Source organism: Zonotrichia leucophrys, chromosome 3, assembly GCF_028769735.1.
Source record: "Zonotrichia leucophrys gambelii isolate GWCS_2022_RI chromosome 3, RI_Zleu_2.0, whole genome shotgun sequence".
Lineage (NCBI taxonomy): Eukaryota > Metazoa > Chordata > Aves > Passeriformes > Passerellidae > Zonotrichia > Zonotrichia leucophrys.
Genome location: NC_088172.1, coordinates 113,352,553 through 113,359,785, shown reverse-complemented (window position 1 = coordinate 113,359,785; position 7,233 = coordinate 113,352,553).

The following is a 7,233-nucleotide window of genomic DNA, read 5'->3' as shown; positions in this document are numbered from 1 at the left end:
TCCATCCCCATCCCAATTCCTCTTGAGAAGGAATTTTAGGATCCAGGAGCTTCACTGGGAATTGGGGACTCCAGGAAGGGTCTCCCTTCCCTTTTCCATCCCCGAATTCCATAAAAATCCCTGGGGATGGATCCTGAACATCCTTGATCCCAGAATCCCGGAACGGTTTGGGATGGGATCCATGGACCTTCAATCCCAGTTCCCACCATGCCAGGGTGATCCAAACCCACCCTTGGACAATCCCAGGGATTCTCTGGGAATTCCAGCCCAGCCAGGAATCCCTTCCCAAGATCCCACCATCCCAAGCTCCCAAAATTCCCACCGGAAGCCATTCCCTGCCTCCTGCCCCTCCAGCCCTTGCCCAAATCCCAGCTCTCCTTTCCCTCTGGAAAAGGCTCCAAGGATTCCCTGGAACCTTCTGGAATCCAAGACTTAGATAAAAGGGAGGAATTTGCACCTAGGATAAAAGCAGCAATGGAATAATTAATTAATTAATTAATTAATCTGTGGCTTATTAAATGATTCATTAATCCCTCAGCAGGGTATTGTTTATCCAGGAATAATCATGGAATTTTGGCCAGTGATCCAACAGGAATATCAGATCCTAAACGCATCCAGGAGAATCTCGGGAATGCCTCGCACCCTTGGAAAACTTCCAAGGAAAACCAAGAGCCAAAAAAACTTCAGTTTGTTCTCTGGGAATTGTTTATTTGTGGGATGCTTGGAAGGCAACTTGTCCATGGATTTATCCATTAAAAAAACCTGACATTCCAGGGAAAACAGAGTCTGGAATATCGGGAAGAATCCACCAGGAGAGCACCAAGAGGGAAGGGAGTGGTTGGAAGGGATAAATCCCACTTTCCCTCCTCAGAAAACATGGAGTAGGAAGAAAGGTCATTTAATTAAATATTAATTAAATAAAAAATAAAAATAAAATAAAATAAAATAAAATACAATACAATAAAATACAATAAAATAAAAATAAAATAAAATAAAATAAAATAAAATAAAATAAAAATTAAATATTCCTCATCAAACACATCAATGGCAGAGCCAAGTCCCAGCTTCCAAATCCAGATCCCGGGAAAAGGCAAAGCCAGGGAAAAAGGAGGATTTCCAGCTGAAACTACCCATGGAAAATTAAAACTGATGATCCAAATTAATTATTCATAATAATTATTCAAATCAGCCAAATCAATTCTAATTATCCAGAGTAAGGCAGTGGAAAAAATGGTTTTAAATCCCATCTGATCATTCCTGATCCCTTTTTAGGATGGATGGAAAATCCATCCTAGGATGGAAAATCCATCTGGAATTCTTTGCCGGAGAAAGGGAAAGAAGGTGAAAACGGAAGGAGAAATGGAAAAACTTCCCAGTTTTTTTGCTTTGGAATCCTTTTGTTTGGAATATTTTTATTCCCAAGGGTGTGGAACACAATCCTTCCTTGTTTTCTTGTGATTCCATCCTTGGATCACCCGGATTCCCTCAGAGCCGATTCCGTGCATCCCTGAGATTGTGGATCTTTGGGATTTTTGGAAACGGGATGCAAATCCTCGGGAATAAAATCTGCTCCATCAAATCCCACATGGAAAATCCCCCAGGAGCGCTTCCATTGCTTCCCTTGGGAAATTCCATGGGGTTGGTGGGCGTGGAACTCCACGTGGATCAGCCTGGAACGGATTGCCAGCACCCAAACACCTGGATTTAGTCTTGGGAATGCCCTTCCTGGGAATCACCTCCACATTCCCAGGAGATTTAGGTCCTGGTTGGATCCATGCCCTTCAACATTCCCAGGAGATCTCCCACATTGGAGCACTTGGATCCCAGTTGGATCCAGGAATCATCTCCACATTCCTGGGGAATCTCCCAGGATCTTGGTTCGATTCCCCATTGGATCCCGGTTGGATCCATTCCCTTCCTGGGAATCACATCCACCAAATCCCCAAGAGATTTTGATCCCAGTTGGATCCATTCCCTTTCCAGGAATCATCTCCATATTCCAGGAGATCTCCCACATTGGAGCACTTGGATCCCAGCTGGATCCAGGAATCATCTCCACATTCCTGGGCGATCTCCAGGATCTTGTTTGATTCCCCATTGGATCCTGGTTGGATCCATTCCCTTCCCGGAATCACCTCCACCAAATCCCAAGAGATTTTGATCCAGTTGGATCATTCCTTTCCAGGAATCATCTCCATATTCCTGGGAATCTCCCATGTTGGAGGACTCAGATCAGTTCCCTGCTGGATCCAGTTGGATCCATTTCCTTCCACATTCCAGAGATTTGGTCCTGGTTGGATCCACATTCCAGAGATTTGGTCCTGCCTGGTTGGATCCACATTCCCAGGAGATCTCCCACATTGGAGCACTCGGATCAATTCCCCTTTGGATCCCAATTGGATCTGGAATCATCTCCATATTCCCAGGAGATCTCCCACATTGGAGGACTCTGATCAATTCCCCATTGGATCCCTGTTGGATCCATTCCCTTCCACATTCCCAGGAGATTTAGGTCCTGGTTGGATCCATGCCCTTCAACATTCCCAGGAGATCTCCCACATTGGAGCACTTGGATCCCAGTTGGATCCAGGAATCATCTCCATATTCCTGGGGAATCTCCCAGGATCTTGGTTTGATTCCCCATTGGATCCCGGTTGGATCCATTCCCTTCCTGGGAATCACCTCCACCAAATCCCCAAGAGATTTTGATCCCAGTTGGAACCATTCCCTTTCCAGGAATCATCTCCATATTCCCAGGAGATCTCCCATGTTGGAGGACTCAGATCAATTCCCAAATGGATCCTGGTTGGATCCATTCCCTTCCCAGGAATCACCTCCACATTCCCAGGAGATCTCCCACATTGGAGCACTTGGATCAATTCCCCATTGGATCCATTCCCAGGAGATCTCCCACATTGGAGGACTCTGATCCATTCCCAATTGGATCCCTGTTGGATCCATTCCCTTCCACATTCCCAGGAGATTTAGGTCCTGGTTGGATCCATGCCCTTCAACATTCCCAGGAGATCTCCCACACTGGAGCACTTGGATCACAGTTGGATCCATTCCCTTTCCAGGAATCATCTCCGTATTCCTGGGGAATCTCCCAGGATCTTGGTTTGATTCCCCATTGGATCCCGGTTGGATCCATTCCCTTCCTGGGAATCACCTCCACCAAATCCCCAAGAGATTTTGATCCCAGTTGGAACCATTCCCTTTCCAGGAATCATCTCCATATTCCCAGGAGATCTCCCACGTTGGAGGACTCGGATCAATTCCCAAATGGATCCTGGTTGGATCCATTCCCTTCCCAGGAATCACCTCCACATTCCCAGGAGATTTGGGTCCTGGTTGGATCCACATTCCCAGGAGATCTCCCACATTGGAGCACTTGGATCAATTCCCCTTTGGATCCATTCCAGGAGATCTCCCACATTGGAGCACTTGGATCCCGGTTGGATCCATTCCCTTCCTGGGAATCACCTCCACCAAATCCCCAAGAGATTTTGATCCCAGTTGGAACCATTCCCTTTCCAGGAATCATCTCCATATTCCCAGGAGATCTCCCATGTTGGAGGACTCGGATCAATTCCCAAATGGATCCCGGTTGGAACCATTCCCTTCCACATTCCCAGGAGATTTCTTGCGTTGGAAGACTCGGATAATTCCTTGTTGGATCCTGGTTGGATCCATTCCCCTCCCAGAAATCATTTCCACATTCCCAGGAGATTTGGGTCCTGGTTGGATCCACATTCCCAGGAGATTTGGGTCCTGGTTGGATCCACATTCCCAGGAGATCTCCCACATTGGAGCACTCGGATCAATTCCCCTTTGGATCCCAATTGGATCTGGAATCATCTCCATATTCCCAGGAGATCTCCCACGTTGGAGCACTTGGATCAATTCCCCATTGGAATCCCGGTTGGATCCAGTCCCTATCCCAGGAATCACCTCCAAATTCCCAGGAGATCTCCCACGTTGGAGCGTTCAGATCAATTCCTGGTTGGATTCTGGTTGGATCCAGTCCCTTTCCCAGGAATCACCTCCAAATTCCCAGGAGATCTTCAATGTTGGAGCCCTCAGACCAATTCCCCATTGGATCCCAGTTGGATCCATTCCATTCCACATTCCCAGGAGATCTCCCACGTTGGAGCACTCGGATCAATTCCCTGTTGGATCCCGGTTGGATCCATTCCCTTTCCCAGGAGTCACCTCCACATTCCCAGGAGATTTGGGTCCTGCTTGGATCCATTCCCATCCAAATTCCCAGGAGATCTCCCACGTTGGAAGACTCAGATAATTCCCTGTTGGATCCCAGTTGGATCCATTCCCTTCCCAGGAATCACCTCCACATTCCCAGGAGATCTCCAATGTTGGAGCCCTCAGATCAATTCCCGTTGGAATCCGGTTGGATCCATTCCATTCCACATTCCCAGGAGATCTCATGTTGGAAGACTCAGATAATTCCCTGTTGGATCCTGGCTGGATCAATTCCCTTCCCATGAGTCCTCTCCACATTCCCAGGAGATTTGGGTCCTGGTTGGATCCATTCCCTTCCAAATTCCAGGAGATCTCCAACGTTGGAGCGCTCGGATCAATTCCCCATTGGAATACCAGTTGGATCCATTCCATTCCACATTCCCAAGAGATCTCCCATGTTGGAGGACTCGGATAATTCCCTGTTGGATCCTGGTGGATCAATTCCCTTCCCATGAGTCCTCTCCACATTCCCAGGAGATCTCCCATGTTGGAGCACTCGGATAATTCCCTGTTGGATCCCGGTTGGATTCAGTCCCTTTCCCAGGAATCACCTCCACATTCCCAGGAGATCTTCAATGTTGGAGCCCTCAGATCAATTCCCCGTTGGAATCCCAGTTGGATCCATTCCATTCCACATTCCCAGGAGATCTCCCATGTTGGAGCCCTCAGATCAATTCCCCGTTGGATCCCAGTTGGATCCATTCCCTTCCACATTCCCAGGAGATCTCCCACGTTGGAAGACTCAGATAATTCCCTGTTGGATCCTGGTTGGATCCAGTCCCTTTCCCAGGAACAATCTCCACATTCCCAGGAGATTTTTCACGTTGGAGCCCTCAGATCAATTCCCCATTGGAATCCCAGTTGGATCCATTCCATTCCACATTCCCAGGAGATCTCCCACGTTGGAAGACTCGGATAATTCCCTGTTGGATCCAGTCCCTTTCCCAGGAATCACCTCCAAATTCCCAGGAGATCTCCCGCGTTGGAGCGCTCGGATCAATTCCCCATTGGAATCCCGGTTGGATCCAGTCCCTTTCCCAGGAATCACCTCCAAATTCCCAGGAGATCTTCAATGTTGGAGCCCTCAGATCAATTCCCCGTTGGATTCTGGTTGGATCCATTCCCATCCCAAGGATCACCTCCAAATTCCCAGGAGATCTTCAATGTTGGAGCACTTGGATCAATTCCCCGTTGGAATCCCAGTTGGATCCAGTCCCTTTCCCAGGAATCACCTCCAAATTCCCAGGAGATCTTCAATGTTGGAGCCCTCAGATCAATTCCCCGTTGGAATCCCGGTTGGATCCATTCCATTCCACATTCCCAGGAGATCTCCCATGTTGGAGCACTCGGATCAATTCCCAATTGCATCCTGGTTGGATCCAGTCCCTTTCCCAGGTACAATCTCCACATTCCCAGGAGATCTTTCACGTTGGAGCACTCAGATCAATTCCCCGTTGGATTCTGGTTGGATCCATTCCCATCCCATGAGTCCTCTCCACATTCCCAGGAGATTTGGGTCCTGGTTGGATCCATTCCCTTCCACATTCCCAGGAGATCTCCCACATTGGAGGACTCGGGTCAGTTCCCTGTTGGATCCCAATTGGACCCATTCCCTTCCCAGAAATCACCTCCACAATCCGATGAAATTTGGATCCTGGTTGAATCCAATCCCTTCCCAGGAATCACCTCCACATTCCCAGGAGATCTCCAACGTTGGAGCGCTCGGATCTGGATCCTGGTTGGATCCATTCCCTTCCCAGGAATCACCTCCAAATTCCCAGGAGATCTCCCACGTTGGAGGACTCGGATAATTCCCTGTTGGATCCTGGTTGGATCCAGTCCCTTTCCCAGGAATCACCTCCACATTCCCAGGAGATCTTCAATGTTGGAGCCCTCAGATCAATTCCCCATTGGAATCCCGGTTGGATCCATTCCCATCCCAGGAATCACCTCCACATTCCCAGGAGATCTCCCACATTGGAGCACTCAGATCCATTCCCTGTTGGATCCCGGTTGGATCCATTCCCTTCCCAGGAATCATCTCCACATTCCCAGGAGATCTCCCACGTTGGAGCACTTGGATCAATTCCCTATTGGAATCCCAGTTGGATCCATTCCATTCCACATTCCCAGGAGATCTCCCATGTTGGAAGGCTCGGATAAATCCCGGTTGGATCCAGTCCCTTTCCCAGGAATCACCTCCACATTCCCAGGAGATCTTCAATGTTGGAGCCCTCAGATCAATTCCCCGTTGGAATCCCAGTTGGATCCATTCCATTCCACATTCCCAGGAGATCTCCCACGTTGGAGGACTCGGATAATTCCCTGTTGGATCCAGTCCCTTTCCCAGGAATCACCTCCAAATTCCCAGGAGATCTTCAATGTTGGAGCCCTCAGATCAATTCCCCGTTGGATCCCAGTTGGATCCATTCCATTCCACATTCCCAGGAGATCTTCAATGTTGGAGCACTCGGATAAATTCCCTGTTGGAATCCCGGTTGGATCCATTCCATTCCACATTCCCAGGAGATCTCCCACATTGGAGCACTCGGATAATTCCCTGTTGGATCCTGGCTGGATCAATTCCCTTCCCATGAGTCCTCTCCACATTCCCAGGAGATTTGGGTCCTGGTTGGATCCATTCCCTTCCACATTCCCAGGAGATCTCCCATGTTGGAGCACTTGGATCAATTCCCCGTTGGAATCCCGGTTGGATCCATCCCATTCCACATTCCCAGGAGATCTCCCATGTTGGAGAACTCGGATCAATTCCCTGTTGGATCCCGGTTGGATCCAGTCCCTTTCCCAGGAACAATCTCCACATTCCCAGGAGATCTCATGTTGGAAGACTCGGATAATTCCCTGTTGGATCCCGGTTGGATCCAGTCCATTTCCCAGGAGATCTCCCACATTGGAGCACTTGGATCAATTCCCCATTGGAATCCCGGTTGGATCCAGTCCCTTTCCCAGGAA